The following is an 18,640-nucleotide window of genomic DNA, read 5'->3' as shown; positions in this document are numbered from 1 at the left end:
CTCCGTGCACACGGGGGTGTCGAAGGTCAGATTCTTCTTCGTCGTCTTTGGGCTTCGAAAAGACGCCGCCAGTGGCTTCGAATGCAGCCATAAGTCTTTGGTCGCGAAGCGTATGTTGTTTTCGTGGGGATTTAAAAAACATATCTACAAACGATGCTTCGCCTTCGCTTCGTTTTTGGGGGTAGATTTTGTGCTTCTGTGTTGGCTAATACCCCCACTACAATCCATCATCCGGATCGGTCTTCTCTTCAGTAGTACGGTGTGACTGTGGAATGAATAAGATTTGGTTCATACATTTTAAACAGCGGCGCTCGGCGAGGGCACGAGAGCACCACTTATGTCACTGTTATGAGCACGACAATGCGCGCTATTTGTATTAGTAGCTGAAGCAGTGTTTCGCCTCTTCTCTCTCCAATACAAACCACGATCGTAATCTTTGCAATGTATTACATGCTCTCCGGGACTAACGCCAACGCTAGCCGGCATCAGATTGCCTTGGAGTTTCAATTCTTCGTTGAAGTCAAAAACCTGCGTCTTCTATTGACTTAATGGCGCTAGCCAGATGGTGTCTGAGGAAGATCCGTGGCAGTGGCCCCTTCACGATACGACAACCGCCCGTGCTTCTGCCTTCGACATCCAACTGGATCACGCGATGATAAACAAAAAGATAGAACCGTTTTCTCCGGTGCAGGCGCCAGATGCGACGTCCATCTTCCAGATATCCAAGTTGCTTCATTGGGCGGACTCGGCAAGATCATAACTCGATATCTTCAGTCGGGGTTGAAATGGATACTTCCCTCCACTCTTTGGCGCCCTTCTGTTGCTCGATATCAACGGAGTCGAGTCTATAATGGAGGAGTAATGTGCCCCGAAGTCTTGTAACACGACACCAACTCAACGAACTTGGGAAGTTACGGATAATTTCCAACGAGCCTTTTGCCGAGTTAATCAGTAGCAGTGGAAAGGCTTCTGCCTCGGAGCTACCTCTTCTGCGCGTGTCAGAGTTCGAGGGAAGTCATAGGAGCATCGCGCAATATGACGGCACAGATCATCGCATGACAGTCGCCTTACTATGGCACAATGCCTCTCTGTCACAATCCATTGTTGGCCCGCGCGGCAGCACTACTACGGTGAGCGGCATTCGATATCCAGTCCAGAATGGAAGTGCCGCTCATGTTTCGGAAGGGCGATACCACCACCATCACCAGGCCCGGCCTATAGCTACTTAGTAGTTATTGTTTTCATTCAATGTTGTAAGTGATCGCAGTGCCTGATTGTGGTCTATACACCCAAACTGTTATACATCACACACTGTTGTGTTTCGATGGTGTAAATGGTTTCGGATTACAACCCCCTCCCGCCGTTGTTGTTGTTGTTGTTGTGCTGCTGCTGCTGCTGCATGTTGTTCGTGGTTTCGTGGTGTGGCGCACGATTTGCATAAGCATAGCGCAGCACGGTGATGATGATGATGATTACGAAGAAAAAGAAGAAGGGCGTTATGGCGAGAGGGAAACACCATCCATCCTATTGTTGGATAGTGTCGCTGGTAGTGTGGTGCGGGTGCCGCGCCGACTCATCATCGATCGCCCGAGACCTACTTTTCCGGTTGAATACTGCGAAGAGTGAAAAGACGATGCGAAGGATGACTGCGTTGTTGTTGTGTGGAAAAGCAGCGAGATCTGGTTCGGTTCTCGGCGACAAAAGGCTTTTGGAATGTGGATTCGTAGCGAAGGTTTCCTCGTTATTGTGTCCGCCTTGGTATCCCTTTTGTTACGATCACGAACCCTCCAGATTGAATCCGTTCGCCTAGGGACCGCTTTGATCATGGGAGGATGCTTTGTTGTGAATCGGTGGTTTGCGCCATTGAGCGTCGAAAGGGAGGCCACTCTACAGGGCATTTCAATTACTGATTGAGTATTGTAAAGGAATCCGGCGTACTGGGACATGCGGTGTACCTAATTGAAAGGATTGATTCCGGATCCTTAGATCCAGTGAAGGTCTCAGGAGTTTTTCAAACAAAATTATCTATTAACACTTGGTATCTTCCTCATCATCATCATGATTCAGGGTGAAAATATTAATTAGAATGCTTGTTGTTAGCCTTTTCCCCATACCCACCTGCAGCTCTCTTCAGGTTTCTCCAAACAAAACAATAAAACGAAATTCATCCAATCCTCTTTGAGCGCCGGCAGTTCTATAACGCAGATCATCTGAGCGTTGAAGAACATTTTAATTAGAGGGTAGCATAAATAGATAATTATCCAAACGGACTCCTTAACGACGAAGAGACACTCCACAAGCGGTCTGTGGGAACGATGAATACAGTTTACCGGAAATCCGGTGGACTTCGAAGTGGTAGACAAGGGGATAGGCATCAATGGCGTCAACGGCATCAATTGTTCCTCTATTGCTCTCGTTCGAGCTGCTTGGTTGATCTCCTATCATCGCTACGATGTGGTTACATGTTACAAGTTTTTTTTTTCTCTCCATTTTCGAGGGCGGAAACCACAATAACAGGAAAAAAAATCTGATCCACCATCATCCCCCTTTTCGCTGGCGTTGTGAAAAGTGAAATTCGATCGCCAAATAAATGGCCAAGAAGGCGAGAAGAGAGTGGCGGTCCCGCGGGCAGCACTGACCGCGGTTGGCTGACATTAAACAATGGCCCAGAAGTGGTGGTTTGGTGGTTTGGGGAAGCAGGGAAACACTGGAAAACTTCTTCGTTTGGCACCATAAACCACGAACCGTGGATTCTTTCGTTTTCTTTTTGTTGCTGCTGTTCGGAATCATTCATTTCTCGGTTTTTTTCTTACTCTTCGCGTTTGGCCGTGTTTTTTTTTCTCAAGAAAGAAGGAAAGTTGTTTCTTTCGGTTCGGAGATCGAATCGGAAACAATGTCACCTTTCCCGCGATTCAGTTCAACTGCAGCTGAAGAAAAAGCACAGGTTGGATGCTATTTTTGTTCAGTTTGTGGTTCAGTTTCCACAAGAATATAGAGAAGAAATGCCGGAAAATCAATTAAGGCACTGACTCAGCTACAGTGGAACCCAATTTCCAATTTGGGGCAAGTGATTCCAAGAGTTCCTCACAGACGAACGTGTGCTCGGTTGTCCTTGATGTGTAGGGTTCGATATTTGTTTTTTTCGGGTCGAAAAGCCTTTCAAACGCTCTAGGATATGCTTGCCCGAAAAAGAGAATTCTCATACTCGGCACAATTTCAATTACATCACCCACTTCCGATACAGCTGTTGCATTGTGCTCAGAACAACCGATGGTCGAGTTCAATTAGGCTGATTGGTGAGCGATCGATGCAAGATAAGCGGAAAAGCGTCGCTTGGACGATACTCTGTGGTGTCCGTTCCGGGACCGCTCGATATCAAACAGATCGACATGCCATTAGGAGCGAGCCGTTGGCATCAATCTCCGTTGCCCCAAGAAACCAATTCTATCAGCGTTTGCTGATTCAAATCATGCAGATGCAGATGTCTTCCGGACATACTGTGCAAGATGAAGCTTGTTCATTTGATTTTTTGTTTTACTTTTGCACACACTCACACACACATATGGTGCAAGAGGCAGCCAACTGACCACTTGGACTTGGAGGCTGCAGTTTGAAGAGCGGTTCGGTAAAGTGGTGTTTGGATTTCGAAAGTGGCATCATAATTGATGACGCGCCAGTTTCTGCCGCTATCCTGCCAGCGCAGTGGTAGTTCCTGCCTAGGCCAACAAGCTATACTTTACCCGTCCAGAAGTCACCGGAGTTCAATGGACCCGGTTGCTTGAAGTTGCTCGCACCTCTCGCACACGGGGAACATCCTCCGGTCAGGCGAGGTTGAGAGTCGATGAATCGTTTGACCCCTGGTGTATTAACGATGTCCGTCCGACGGGACGTAAAGTGAAAGCATATGCAGCATACGCAGCACCGTAACGCGCGTCGCTCGCATGTGGTCAGTTATTAAAGTGTCATGGAGGACTTCCTCCATCTGCAGTGACGTCGTCTCATCGTCGATCGTCTCAGCGCCAGATGGAGGGAGGGGTCAATTGGTGAGGAGTCACTCGCGGTTGATGATGAAGGTTAACAGCCCCACCAAGACCCCCCCCCCCCCTCGGGAAGAGTTCATACAGCTTACTCAACCTCATAATCACGTCGATCCATCTTGAACCGGTTATAACCGCTAGCACCAACATTCAAAGCACACTCACTTCCTAGCGTCTTCCTTTTGCGCACGCATGCATTGAACACTTTCGATCATTAAGGGGTTAATAATGTGTCTTTATTATCTCTTCTCTTCCGTAGGTATGTTTGAAAGACCAGTGGACCACCCCTCTTCCGAGCGGTAGCGACGGTGCAGTCACCTTTAAGTGTTAAAGGGCACTACCACTGCCCACTTTAGGTTTGGGGCGACAAATGAATTCGCCAGATCAAAATGGAATTAGCCATTTCATGCTTCATAACACGGATGGCTTCTCTAGAAAGTGAACGATCCAGGGTTCGGGATCTTCGCAATCTCCCAGCGATGGCTATAGGGATATGATGATTATCCAGCTGAAGATGCCGACACTCTGGTATCCATGAATGTTTTAGGAACCGGTTTTCAACTAGCCATCTGCCATCAGCGGAGCGAACCCGTAGATGATCTCTGTCACTGATAGACAAGCTCCCGGGCAGACTGCCTCCGCGTCAATGGAAGGGCTTCCGTTTGGCGATACACGCCGGACGAGCCTGCAGGGAAGGCATAAAAGCCGTTCACCTAGTTTATGGCCACCTTCTCGTCGTTTGTCCGTCGGTTGGTTGTCAACGCGTTGTCCTGGCATCATTCCCGGTGAAGAGCATTAAGACTGGTCCTCTCTGCCAATGGTACCGGAGAAGACAGGTTTAACTTACTCCGTTACTGAAGTCAGCAGCGCATCCGATGAAAAGGAAAGGTTACGATTCCTTCTCCTCTTTGAAGTGGCCCTCGGAGAAGATGGTTGGCAAATAAATTATATCTATTATTTCCTTCATATCCTCCGTAGAAATCGAAGGTGGTGTCGGGTCCGGAACACTTTCAATTTTTCCATTCCATTCCGACAAACCCGGCGTCACCGCTCATACGTGTACCCCGCAGTAGTGCCGGGAGGCACTTGGAGCTCCCATATGGGGGGGTAGGCGGTACCAGCGCTACAAGCTTATCTTCTGCGCGCCACTTTGAATCTTCTCGCTCGCCACTTACTTCGGGGCCGTCAAATTGTTGGTGCGAGCACATTTGCGGAAAACTTTCGAGAAGGAGATGGAAAGTCCGATCTACGTCCAATCAGCGATCTGCGGCGCTCCTGGATGTGTTTTGCGGTATTATTGGATCACTTCTGGGCGATCCAATTTTGCCTCTTTTTTTTTTCTAATGAGAAAGCTTCAGATGAGTCTCAGGCGAAAAGGAAAGGGCCGGAGGCAGGTTTTCCTTTGTTGTTGCTGTAGCGCGGAAACTGCTAGACCACGCAGCTGACCTTTTGATCGTCACAAAGCAACGGATCACGAATTCCGGAAACTACCACCCTAGTTCCCCAGTCCAGATGATGCCCCAATAGGTGCTCTAATAATGAAACGGACGACAACAGCAACATCGGTGACTAATGGTGCGAAATCGAATCCGGTTGCTCCTCCGGAAGCCGGTTTCAAGCTGGGTTCGTGACTTGCGCTAGGGGAACTGTGCCGGAAGGCACACCAGGAACCGGTTAGTCTAGCCGCCGTCGGTTTTAATGCCCCGAAGAAAGTGTGAGTGGTTGGCACACGGTGCTGGCAACGCACAGCAAGTGAAATTGTTTTGATTGGGAGACTGTCGTGATCCCTCACAGGGGGGACCGGGCTTGGTCAACCCATCTGGTATACCTCTAGTTTTAGTAGTAGTAGTAGTAGTAGTAGTAGTAGTAGTAGTAGTAGGCAGAAGTCGCCAGTCCTACGATCACCGCTCAACTGATCTAAAACAGGTGGCCCCTCTCTGTGGAGCGAAGTATTGGTCAAGGTGGGTTTTGCGAAACAAGTTCCGATGTGGGGATGTGACCGTGGAAAATGGCTTGGGATTGAATTCGTAGACAGAGAAGAGATGAGGTGGTGGGCACAGGCGGGGGTCATTTCTTGATTTTCCAGATTTGACGCGCGGTGGTAAGCGTGCTGTGCGATCGTCCCGCGACGGCGGCGGCGGTATGATGACGGCGGGCTTTGCTCTAGTTTCCAGTTTTAGCTGCTGCTGCTGCTGGGGGTGGTTGCAGTAGTAGCGCAGCCAGTGCCCATGCCTGGGAGTGAGAGTCTGTCGATGTCTCCGGTCTTAGGTCGTGCGCTTACGGTACCAGATGCAACGCTCATCCTCATCCAGCGTTGCTTGTGCTTCAGTTATCTTTGTGCTGTGATTCAAGATTGATCTTCCTGGTTGCGTTGCTTACGTTGGGTTGGGCTCTGCTAGTGCTCGCTGTGGTGCACGTTAATTGCGCTTTGGGAAGGAAAGGAAGTCCACAGTAATTGTTGGAAGCGATTTCTGGAAGAATATTTCTCAAGCAGTGCTTCAAGCAAAATGATGGACTTTGAGTGCATCGAAACGGTCTGGAGACCGTGTGTGGAGTTCCTAAACTTAGGTATGAGTGTGTTCTGTTGCATTCGCTATATTGTTCTTCGCGTGTGGTCACTGTTGTGTGTGCATATTAAGAGAAGATGGTACCAATCTCGAGGAAAACCATCATTCAAATTGGATCAATTGCGTTCCCTAACCGAAGTGAAAGTAATAAACGATGAACGATGAGGTGTTGAATGGACAATATTTCATCAAGATTAGAACTGCTGATGGTGAGGTGTTCAAGGAGCATTTATCTGGCTGTTATCACCATTCGGCATAATATTATCCAGTTCGCTATGTCCTTTTGTTTCCTTTGCCTGATTTCCTTCCTGCCTTCAAAAAAGGAAATTAAAACTTTTGTCTACCCACGATGAGCGAGCCGAACACGCTCCTTAAAAGATGATAAAATCGATGAGAAGACCGCAAAGAAAACAGAACGTGCCGCGAAAACTCGACTCCACCGAACGCTGACGGACGCTAAAGAAAAGTGTCGCCATCCTCACAACCCACACATACTGGTTTAGAACACAGGAAAAAGTTGCCAAGAAGAGCCCAACAAAAACAGGCAACACGCGCACCAGCTAAACGCATCGGAACTTGGCCACAGCCGAACGCCAAGTCGACGGAAACGCTCAAGGAAAAGCCTCCTCGGTGTAACCTCGGATGATGAAAATCGATTTCGTGGCCACTCCGTGGTCGGCGCTGTGCGTACAAATTGCGTTCATCAGCTGCCAGCCAGCCAGCCGGCCAGTGAGCACACGAAGGGGAGGAATGTGCCAAGCGGCGCTGCGTTCGAAGGTTTCGCTCCCAGTGGCCAGAGGGACCCAAAATCGAACATGCCAAAGTGAAACATTCTGCCTTAAGGGCAGCAGCAGCCAGCAGGCATCGTGGCGCATTTTATAATTGGTTTGGATAACTTTTTTTTTCGGTTTGTTTGGGAGTTGGAGTTTGTTCGATGTTGGGTCTTCGCCGGGGACTGAGATTTTTTTTCTTCTTCTGCCGGACTCCAGACCGTGGCACGCTCTTGCGATGATTGCGTGCGACGCAAAGGTCAGCAGATGAGCGGCACCAAGCAGCCAGCAGCCTGCCAGCCAGCTAGGCAGCGAACCGGAGCCCTGGCTTGTGGTGGACCCATCGATGGTTGCGCGATGCTCTCGCATTAGCGAAAGTGAAGTGATGGTGAAGAAGAAGAAGAAGACCCTTTTCGGAAAGGTCGACGGATTTTTGGGGTTTTGCGTTCGCGCTTAGATTTATCTCCTTCCCGCACCTTTTTGATCCAACCACACAGAGCACGACGATGGCGACGATTATATGAATGCTGTGAAGCCTTCGGAATGATTTATGTCGCCCAATTTTTCCTCCCGTTCCTTCTCACTCTCTCTCTCTCAATCTGTGGCCTCCATGTGCGATCCATTATGTTGCGGGGGGGTGTCCAATCACTTGAGAAGATGATGAAGATGTTGGTTGCTGCGCCCTTCCATCGTACGCTGCATATGCTAGAAGCGCTCGAGTGTAGAATGATGAATGTTGTATGTTGTTGTTTTGGGGCATCAAAACAGCGTTCTTTATCCTCAAAAGCGTACAATAGAATCAAGTTTTGGTTTTTTTGTGTGTGGTATCAAGTGGCGTACCACCTCCTCTGCCCTTTGTTTGCAACGAGGTTGCTTCCTCCAACACAAAACCTATCTGTATGATGAATTGAAAAATCATAGGGATCTCTCCGAGGGGCCGTGCTTTCCATTTCACTACTGGTACACCTGGCGGGGCGGCTCTGTGGCCGCACGCGGAATTGCGTTCGATCACGTAAAAGAGGCAGAGATACCACCGAACTGCTGGTGCACCCCGCATCGATAATGACATGTTTTGGAGGTTTTTTTTTTGTTCACCAGCGGCGTTCGCCTTCTTTACTCTGCAGCAGACAGACGGACAGACAGCCAGCCAGCCAGCCAGCCAGACACACATCTCAATACAACGTTACACACTTGGAGGCACGCAAAGCGTTTGCTAAATACTAGGAAAACCGCGAACGATAAATGAAGGAAACCACCAAGTGTGTGTGTGTGTGTGTGTGTGGTGCACGCACGTAGCGTTTGTAAAATTAAATGCCCGCAGGCTAATGATAAGGCGCCATAATGGTAATTGGTCCGCGCTTGGTTCGCTGCTTTTTTTGCCCAAGAAAATGCCGAGGCCTCCGCCGTCTCCGCGAGCATCACCGACGTCACCGTTGCGCATCCTGGTCAAGGATGGAATCGCGGTCGTAACGGCCGCCGACTGAAGTGGGCAAAGAAGTGGGCTTGCGTCTGGGTCACTTTCTGGGAGGAGGTAGTTGCCCTATTAGCGATGAATATCTCACTCTCCCTCTCTCAGTTTCATCTCTTTCCTTCTACTAATTGTGATGCTACATCGTGAACACGCACTTCAGCAACGCCAACGAGTGCGTTGCACACGGGCGAGCGAATGCATTTCTGTGAATCACTTTCACTCACGTACTTAGCAGGTGCCGCAGGCTGGCTGCCTTCGTCGTCGTGGTTTACGGTTGATTTCACTTTCGATTTCATAACGCATCGATTACAGGGAGCTACCGAGTACTTAGTACCGCCATCACCTGACAGGAAGAACCCCAATGAGAGTTCCAGAGATAGTCTGGTGCCATCTTCATCCCAGGGAGTAACCAGACTAAGGTCTTCCGCATCATAAGCAGCTCTTGATGTTCAGATGCTAATCGGGGGCCTCACAAGCCATGTTAAAGATCGATGCTTTCAAGTCTCAAGGTAGCATGACATGCTCTGAGGCTACCTCTGCTTTAAAAGCTCACATCGGTCACTGGATCATCGGTATGAAATCATCAGGCATGTCAGCCGGACAGTGAGTCAGACACACGCACACATCGCGGCCAGGTCTCGTGTCGTACATGCCGCTGTACAAGACATCATCGATTAGCCTGCGACTCAATATTGACATTTTGTCAATATTTTGCCACCACTAGTCCGTCCCCCAAGACGTAGGCCATCACACTCGACTTGACTTGACTTGACGGTGGCTCCTCGCATTACTACTACGTAGATTACGCCATCGTCGTGCGCCGGGGCGACTGCCGGCTGCAGCAGCACGCAAATAGCACGAGGCCACTACCAATAACCTGCTGACCAAAACCGCGCGTTAATGGCATTGAGGGTGAGTTGGGATTGCTGGAGCTCCAAAAGACCCCCCCAAAAACTGTTGCCATTTCGTGTGGATGGAACGCCGGGGACGGGTATTAGTCACGGATTGGGGTTCACGCAAATGTCAGTTGTGGAAGTGCGCATGGAAGTCGGGCGCATGCAGGAGGACACAACGCCATCGTCGTCGTTGTCGCCTTTCTCTCTTTCGCCAGGGGTTCAAGTGCGGTGCAGACACCTGTTTGAGGTCAAACCTGATACAGAAGGCGCAGACAACGAAGATTGTGCCGGTTCTAGCAGGTTAAACAACAACGATGCTGTAATCGATCGAGAGCTTTTCGCCTATTATGTATAGTGATACTAGGGGGGGGGGGACACTACGACTCCGACACACACACGCACGTTGCCGACGACTCGTTAAGGCATTAACGGTTAATGCTCTTGTCACTCGGCACCCGCGCCAGTTGAGTCACGTCCATCACTCGCGAGTATTGGAGTCAGTTTCACCGGTTCAAACAACGCCCTGGCCCCCCGATCCCGGGTCGTGCACATAGATGGAAGGGGCCTTGACAGGTTGACAAAGTGAGTGCGCGCAGCACGCATTTCAAATTCCGTCCTAATGCTCGGACCCGAAGTGGGGTGTGCCACCGTCTATAACGCCGTGTTGCTGCTGATCGCTGCTGATCGACGAAGGTTGCACCAGTTTAGGAACGGTTTATGATCCGTCAAATGCACGGTAGAAAGAGAGAGAGCGAAAGTGGTGTTTCAGAGGTCAGAACTAGGACTTTAGAGCGCGATCGTTGGAGTCTGTGTGTGAAAGGGTCGATCGGTGATCGGTTCAACCACCGACAAGCCTCTCGGTACCGCGGGTCGCTGGAACCGCCGATTTGCTCATGTACCAATCACCTTCATCACCACAACCGTCATCCCTTCGCCAGACCTGAGGCGCTTCAAGCTTGTACGAAACGTACAAGTCACCGCCAGCGCGCACCCATGCGTGTGTGTGTGTGTGTGTATGTGAGCGGTGGAAGTCAGCACCTGATCGAAGACCTCGAGACAGGCCCCTGAACTGTACGGAGACCGACTTGCTCAGACGATTGCTCTGCCAGAAAATTACCGGCAAGCCCAAGGAGGATAGCAAGAAGGTTGGACAGGAGGATGGTTGAGGGAGGGGCAGCAGCGATCAAGCAAACGGTGCCAGGATGCGGGGGGAGAGGGCACGGGCATTCCATCGGTTTACGGCGATTAAGTCGGCATTTCTGTGTTGGTGTCGGTTACATAAGTGAGGTTAATTGCGCGACAGTATGGTGGCGGTGGGGTCCGTACCCGTACCTGGCGTCGGCGGAACGCAATTGCCGGAGATGATGATGATGGTGGTGGTGGTGGTAGTGGTGGTGGTCGAAAACCGTTTAATTTCACTTCGAAGCTTCGATTGGAGAACGTCTAGAGAGGGTCAGTTGCTCTAGTTTGTACTCTAGTGCACTTGTTCCGACTCTCCTCCAATAGCTAGCTTCTGCCACCAACACTCTTGCTGCTTATGTAAGTCTCTAGTAAGTCATTTCAATGTCATGACTTCATGAGATGCGTTCACCTCTCTGGTGTGGTGCCTCTTCTTCTTTCGTTTACGGAGTGCAGCTCAAAATCATCGCCGCCCATGAGAAGCGGAACAGCTCATCCGGATTATGAAGCCTCAGGTCTCAGGTCAGGTGCCGTGGTGCCGTCTCAGGGTGGATCTTGGATCGCCGTTGGCGGAAACACATCCTAAAACCATTAAAGATTGTGTAACCGAACCGACACGCCGCAGGTCGGTCGCCAATCGGTTCTTTCCTTTATCTGTTTTTTTTTTTGCACCGGATTTACTGGTTTATCCGCTGCCATAAGGAAGAGCGGCCGCTTGCGCTTGCACCTTCGCACCAATGACGAATTCTCGACTCCGGATGTAATGGCTGAGTTATTGTGTGCCGTAGACGCGGACAAATCGTCTTTTTGGCGGATTTTTATTAGATGATTGCTGTGCGAACAGTCCGTTGCGCTGGCACAAATTTGAAGGGAAGGTGTCCAAGATCTTTAGGGGAATGCTTCTAACGATTATTGAAATAACCTTCCTTTAGATAGGGCGTACGCTAATCTCCCTCGTCCAACGGGGTAGATTGAACTGCGGAAGCCATTCATTTCATGCGAAGGAATTAGCTTCGCCCTGGGTTACGATGGGCTGTAGGAGCTGAGCTGAGGGGGGTATAATAACTTTATTAATCCGCTCCAAGTAGAGACATCCTGCATCAGGCTGCGAGGGGCCCTCCGTACACAAACTAGCGAATGTTTGCCACCCAGCTTAGAGGATAGTTTTCTTCTGTTGACCATCGCATCTGGTCAACTCCCAACCAGACATAAGCCTTGATATCCGCCACTGCAACCTAATCCCAGGGATTTTGGTCTCACGGTTTTTTTGTGTACCATACACCAACGGATTAGGGCCGAATCCAATTTGTGCGTCCACCTTACCTTCACCAGGTAGGTCTCTGGTGGTAAGGGTCGTATGAGCGATCCGCTAGATGCCGCCAAGACATTCCATCCGAACTACCGAATCGAGCACAGAAATGCGAAGAAGTTGGCGCGGCACTATCAAACGCGGCCCGCACGGCAGAGCCATCCGGCAGGTACCGACCGGAGCCAAATGTCTTGATCGCCGCGGATTGCGTGAAGCGCGGCATGGCGCAATTAAAAAACAATTATCGCGAAGAACCGCGCGATTCCAGACTGGAGATTCCACTCCGTGCGCACCCATACGCACGATGGTGAGTTCAACCCCTGTCTGTTGCTCCACGGTGACGGGTGGACGCGCTATCAAAGAGTGGAGGAGTGGCCGGAATGATTTTGCTAGTTGCTCCATTTATTAAAGTAACGGAGCAAGCGTTCCCGAAAAGTTCAAATTAATTTTCCAAAAGTCGCGATACTCGAAGGCGGAGGGGGGGGGGGGGGGGAGGTGGTCTGGACCTAATGTCTGGGAAGGCTCATTCGCTCGGAAGGTCCCAAAAACCACCTGCAATCAATGGCGGCAATGCAGCAGCAGGCAGCATAGCTGGAAGCGACTTCATTCCGGTCTGGTACCGGCTTGTAATGGTGGTGGTGGAAAGCGTGAGAATCAAGCAACTTCTGGCGCTGGCCGACGACTGCACGGTATCGCACTTCGCTGCAGCAACAGCAGCAGCAGCAGCAGCCGGCACCGTTGGAATGTGGTATGCCACTCTCGGGTCTAGTACGGGCCTGCAAGAACTCGCGCGAAGGTGTCGAAGTTCTCAAGCACCGTAGGGCGCGTTTCACTCACTTCGTGAGGTCTCGTGGTACAGACAATCCAATGCGCGCCGGTACACCGACCGAGGTCAAATCTCCCTTCGATGGACGTGCCATTTGCTTTGAGATGTGGTGCATGTTTCTCTTCTTCAACTCTGTAGTCACACTTGGGCTTGGGCTTGGTTGTGGACTCTCTGTGGTCTTGCGGTTGGTGAGCACATGCCGTTCGTGTTTTACTTGGCGATTCTGATAGCGCGAAACCCGGAAGAAGCAACTACGTTGCCTTCTGCAACATTTCCAGTGCGTATCTCAGCCCGATGCTTCCCGACTTCGAAGCCTTCATGTCTTTCTGGGTCGAAGCATCTCCTTTTTACACACAAAACGTGCCGCAGTAATTGAATCACGTACCGGGGGCGCTGGAACAAAAAAAAACAGTGCGCCTCAAACTATCTTTTCCATGCAGCGCCCAACGATAGTGTAATGACTGCGCACGGAGAGTTAAGCAGTCGTCCGACTTGGTCGACTTTATTGACTAGAAGAAGAGGAAGCTGGAAGCGCGCGGCTACAATGTTGCCTCTACGTCCTCATCAGCCCGGTCGAAGCGAGTGAAAACGCATGTAGTTTTGGGGGGTGGAAGACGATCGATCGAGATCGGTCACGATCTTTGTTCTGTTTGATTCCCTGTGCTCCCTCGTCGTGGTCTCGGGCAGTCTCGTCGCATTGTAATGGCACTCCGTATCGAATTGCAAATCCGAATCCACCTTCCATTCCTGGCAGATCTGGATGGCGGATCGGATGGTCCCGGGGTAATTATATGCATACCGCCGACGGCGCCGATTGGTGCACGGTCTTGTTCGCTAGTTTGTCTTAATTTCCAACCATCGTGCGCGCTAACCATGCGGTCCATCCTTTCACTGGTGGCAAGGGTTCAGGAGCGGTAATCTCTCTACCGCGTTCTTCTGATGGTCGAGACAATGAAGAGATCAAATTGAAGTTCGTGAGAAGAGCTGTATTGTGGAACGAACGGAGTTTGCGTGGAGCTCGTGCATCTTCCGAATGGAACTTGGGAAGTGTCAGAAATTCTTGGTGTATACAGGATATTCATAAAATGTTTAGAATAATTCAATAGTTCACCAAACCGCTAGTTGAAAACTAGACCGGTTTGACATTTAACGTTCAAGGAATGCCAAATTGTCTTCAAGTCCGTGCCATCCATTGCCAAGTTGGTCCAATTACAAAGTGGATAATAAGCCCTCACTTACAGGTACACATTGGCATCATTTTCCGCTTTACTATACCGTAAAGCTGTGTGTGATTAGCTTGTCAAACTGCCTGCATTAGGTCGGCTGCACGCTCTGAGAGTTCTGGGCACAAACTGTGTTTCTCAACTGTCTTGTGTAAAGGCTGCTTCAACCAACCTCCGCCAGTACTACCCCTCCCGGTCCCCTTAAGGGACCTTCGAACAGTCACGCCAACAATGACACTGCAGTGATATTCAAATTAGGCGGTCATCATCTTGCTCCATTCCCTCCTTACTCTGTCCCCCTGGGAGGCCTATCGTCGGTTGAAATCCAACTGGCAATGGTGGCCTCTGTACATCACGAAGGTGACGTTCCTGTGGAATCGCGGGTTCTGGTCGCGGAAAGATGGCAGCCAAAAGAGGCCAATCTGTTTCTTGATTCTGGACTGGGGACAGCCGCGTCGTCGTGCGTGCTACTTGTACCTGTGCGGTGTACGCGTTGTTGTGTGATTTGAATTGATATGCAAGACGGTGCGTCAGCGATGTACAATCGTGGCCCCCCCCCCCGGTTTGCCTGTCTGCTTCTCACCGAGCGTGGAGTGAAATCTCTTTGCGTAACGCTAGTAGCACGGAACATGATGTGAACAGGTGCTCCAAATCCCAAAAAAAAAAGGTGACGCACTGGTCTGGCATTGATTTAGGACATTCTGAGCTTTGTCCACCAGAAGTTGGTGTACCAATGAAGGGTTGTAGGTTTTTGGAGAATAAGTGCCTTGAAATATTCTGCTATGGGTCGAGGAGCTGTTGTTAAAGGTTAAGCAGTTCCATCCATACAAGCTTCACCAAGCAGTAAATAATAAATTGGCCAACTTAAACGCTTCGCATTGCTTGCTGTGGCCGACGTCTAATACAATCATCGAGAGCGGCAACAGCGGCTAATCTTTCAATTAGCTCTAGCCGCTTGGCTAGCATGACGTCTCGGTAGCGCGTCTTGCAATTCGGTTTTGATTGGTCATAACCATCAATTGATTAAAAGAAATGAGCAAATAAACATGTGAATGAGCGGAACCACACGCGCACACGCCGGTCGGCAACAATGTTGCCAAAGTCCCACCGTCGACGTCCGTCGAACCACTCACTCGGCAGAAGGGCGGCTCTATCATCGATCTCGAATTCTTCGGCGCTTTGGCTCAAGGCACTACTTTTTGGCACGCAAAAATGCGTATCGCGTGACAATCCACTACCGAATAGTAAATCCCCATCCACTTGGGCACTTGGATTCCGTTCGGTAGTAAGGCGAAATGTGCGAGGTTGAAAGTGACGTGGCGTGGTTTGTGGACGGTGGTGGACCACCGGCCGATACAGCCATTTCGTTTCGCGATTTTCTTCGTGCTCGCCTCCATTCCTCGCCGTCCCTTATCCTACATTCTGTTTCACGTTTACCAGAGAACCGCACCTCGAATCCCGATTGGTGTGATTTAGTGGCAACCACCGGTTTTAACCTACATTTAGGTCTAGGAAAAGCTCGCCCAAGACGCGACCCGAGATTGTAGCCGAGTTTCCTCGGTTTGTGCATTTATCACTTTTATGGAGCCAAGCAATAGCAGTAGCAATAGTAGCAGCAACAAGCCTAGTCTAGCGAGAGGGAGAGATGGTGTAATCCTTCCCTCGTGGTGTGGTTATTTAACATCGAATGCCGTATAGCCGCTGCCGCCGACGCCACCGCCACCACCACCACCACCTTCCGTGGCCGAAATTGGCCAAACTGCACAGTAACTGATTTGCAATTTCACACCAACGCCACCCCCCAAAAACTCAATGTATGTGGGTGGATGGCGCTGAATGGTCGCGGATGAATCACTCAGACACGGTCGCTTGGTGTGCAAGAGTGGGAGGGCGTTTCACATTTCCATACCCTCCTACTGCTGCGGCAGGTGCCCGGTTAGTAGTAGTGTTATGTTAGTATTTCATTTGAATTGATGGTTGGTATGCTGCATAATATGATTCTCCCTTTGGAATCCATCCCAGGAATTTGGTTAGTTCTCTCCAGGGCGGAATGTTTCAGCGTTTCAATGGAAAAGATACAAATTCCCGAATCCTTTAATACGCTTGGTGCATTGCAGCACCAGAAGCCTCATTTACCGCACTGGCACCGATCCAATAGGAAGATACGGGGGTACGACTCTACGACCACCATCATCAGCATCATCATTACGCATCATGCAACTCCTTCTGTTGGATTTGCACGAATTCGGACGCCAAACTGGTGTGTGGTGTGCTGTGGTGTTATGGTTGGTTCCGGTCATGCAACACCTCAATGAAACTAGCCAACCATCTCGCACCTTTCCTGTTTAACCATTTGCGCGGTTCCATTGTTCCAGTGTTACTTTTATTTCGGCATTTTCGGGTGGCTCGCGGTCCGCCGTCAACTTTAACGCCCAAACGATTTTTGGGGCCACACTTCTGCTGGTCACGGGTTTGGCGCCAGGGTGTGAGGGGGTATCCACACCCAACGCTGGCGAAAGAAACGAAACATTTCGTGCCACTGGATCATCAATTTATCACCCGCTGCTGGGTGTGCTGAAGGGGGGGGATGAGTTGCTCCGCGGCAGTAACGATAAGCAGCTGGTGTAGTCTGTGCAAACCTTGTGTGCCGAAGACGACGCAGGCAGGACACACGATCGACTAATTGCTCGTGGCTGTTTTTGGGTAAATGTTGTATTAGCGTGTTGACGTTTCACGGCTCGTAAGCGATTGATCAACGCGCATTAGCAGCGGAATGTCCGTGTCGTAGTTATCATCTTGTTGATGCTCGTGCTTAATACACGTCGCATTAGCACGATGGCCTAATGGTTCGATTGCGTTTCCAGCAGAGTTGCTTTAGTTGCTAATTGTTACATTTTTCATTGTCCTGTTATCTATCTCTTCAAATCGACGCCTTGCATCATGTAAAGATCATGCATTAACATTGACATTGTTTTAATAGTAACATTGATTATTTTGATCCTTTTCTGAAGATTTTTGCCAATAAACTATAATTAAATATGAATATTATTAAATATAATGAAACATCCAAATTTAGGTTCACAGTTTTTCAAACTTTTAAAATACGTTACACGAAGAATAACTTAATAAAATTGATAAATATGATCAAGCTATCACGTGTAACGTTGCCACTTGCACGTGTCAGGTCATATGTTGATCATCTGTTTTCCGCTCGACTAAAATCGATATTTCAAAATGTTTGCAACAATGTTTCTTCGCATTTCACTAGAAAACTCCATCTAAGCGTGTCAGCATTTTCGATTCCACACTTCGACTTCGACGTAGATAAAGCTAGAAATGTCGATGTCGATGTCCCTTTCGATTTCAATTTCCAACACACACTCGAGAGAGGCATTCAGAGACTTCCGACGACCGATGCCCTAACATGGGTCCCGCTTGAAATCGTCAGCTGCTTCTGCCCCACGCCACCAGATGCCCTCTCCGTAATCTCAACTTCTACCATTTCCGGACGGCTGGTTAAAAGATGTTTCCGCAATGGGGATGGACTCTCCCAATGCCCTGCCCACCATCGAACCATCGTTCTCTCGCGTTTACAAGGCATCATGGTACGATTCCGCCACCAGGCTGCCGCCGCCTGCGCTTGGTTGGTGGTTATGCAAAACTAATAATGCTCACACAACATGAGCGACGCTCCATTTATGTCCGGGAGCGGAAGAGTGAGCTGTTCGGAAGCGTGCGAATGCGCGTGGGTTGTGGGTGCGGAGCAGAGTGGGGACCCCAGAGTCAGCAGGTTAACAATGGTCGCCAGCGAGTTGCCGCCACTCCGACCAACATGTGTCATGGGTGTATGTTGTTGGAGTCGTTATAGGTTTTGGACAGCTCGACCCTAGAGGATCGATGTGTGATCAGATAATGAGCCGGGTCGGGTAGCAATGTTCGGTGCCAAAGGTTTGCCATCAGATTCCCGCATGGGAGAGGGGGGGGGGGGGGGGCCTGTGAACGGGAAAGGGAGTAGCTAGTGATCTAGTTTATGGTTCACTGAATCCGGGTGTTTAGCATACAGCTTCATGACATCATGCGACAGCATGTGAGACATTCATGAGAGTTGCTTATTGGACTCATGTTTTGCACTCATGGAGTACTCTAGTATTCAATATCTTTCAATGTTTCGGGATCGGTAATTTTCATATTCAACAGAGATGTTATAAAAAAAAATCTAGTTTCTAGCTAGACATCTTCCCCTGAAAAGATTTCACGTTTCACGCTTATTATGTCAATATTGAATCGCGACAAAACTCGGAAGATTTGATGGAGTTCCTTCTTTGACACTTAATGAATTCAAGGTGCTCCTCAGACAAGATG

At 49.7% G+C, this 18,640-nt stretch overlaps 2 protein-coding genes across 4 annotated transcripts in view; both read left to right on the top strand.

Annotated features, from left to right (window-relative positions):
* The window catches only part of LOC125951134 (uncharacterized protein CG45076-like), a 271,537-nt gene that overhangs the window by 53,580 nt on the left and 199,317 nt on the right, over positions 1–18,640 (top strand). The window lies entirely within an intron of this gene.
* LOC125951098 (mucin-5AC) overlaps positions 1–18,640 on the top strand; it is a 48,865-nt gene that overhangs the window by 23,147 nt on the left and 7,078 nt on the right. The gene's annotated exons all lie outside the window — the stretch shown is intronic.

Source organism: Anopheles darlingi, chromosome 2 (genome assembly GCF_943734745.1).
Source record: "Anopheles darlingi chromosome 2, idAnoDarlMG_H_01, whole genome shotgun sequence".
Taxonomy (NCBI): Eukaryota; Metazoa; Arthropoda; class Insecta; order Diptera; family Culicidae; genus Anopheles; species Anopheles darlingi.
The sequence above is the reverse complement of the archived record's forward strand: the minus strand, read 5'-3'. Positions and strand labels throughout refer to the sequence as shown.